This window comes from Dioscorea cayenensis, chromosome 14 (assembly GCF_009730915.1).
Source record: "Dioscorea cayenensis subsp. rotundata cultivar TDr96_F1 chromosome 14, TDr96_F1_v2_PseudoChromosome.rev07_lg8_w22 25.fasta, whole genome shotgun sequence".
Lineage (NCBI taxonomy): Eukaryota > Viridiplantae > Streptophyta > Magnoliopsida > Dioscoreales > Dioscoreaceae > Dioscorea > Dioscorea cayenensis.
The window spans coordinates 8176969-8177587 of record NC_052484.1 but is presented as its reverse complement, the minus strand read 5'-3'; the positions used below and the strand labels follow the sequence as shown (position 1 = coordinate 8177587).

Genomic DNA, 619 nt, shown 5'->3' with positions numbered 1-619 from the left:
GTTGTTGTTGTTGTTGGAAACCCGGTAGTGCCATAGCCTTTTGTTGCTCGGGGGTACTCCATGAAAGACTCGGGTGGATCCTCCAACCCGGATTATAGGTGTTGCTATATGGATTCCCTATACCTCTCATTGCATTCCCTACAAAGTTAACTTGCTCCACAGAGGATGTACCACCAATAGCTATCGGGCAATCGGATGGAGCATGTCCTCCTCCACATCCATTATAACTAGTTACAACCGCCAATCTAGGAGAAATTAGAGTGTCTAACTTCTTGCTCAATGACTCCACTTAGGCTACCAACGACGAAACCGCATCAATCTCATGAAGTTCAGCTATCTTCTTTCTGTCCCTTGTGTTCCACTGATAACTATTCATAGCCATTTCTTCAATGAGATGTCGGGCCTCATTGGGAGTCTTGCTTCCTAAGGTACCTCCTACTGCAACATCAAGTAAGTGCTTTGTGCTTGGGTTCTAACCATTATAGAAAGTTTGAATGATCATCTACTCGAAAAACCCATGTTGAGAACATTTCTACAGGAGCTCCTTGAACCTATCCAATGTCTCAAATAGAGACTCCAATTCCGTTTGCACAAAAAATGATATTTCATTCCTATGCTT

The 619-nt window shown here is 43.1% G+C and overlaps 1 non-coding gene across 1 annotated transcript; it reads left to right on the top strand.

Annotated features, from left to right (window-relative positions):
- The first annotated feature begins 512 nt into the window (after positions 1–512).
- LOC120276629 lies at positions 513–619 on the top strand. The gene has a single exon (XR_005541340.1). It is a non-coding gene; the product is annotated as a small nucleolar RNA R71 (small nucleolar RNA).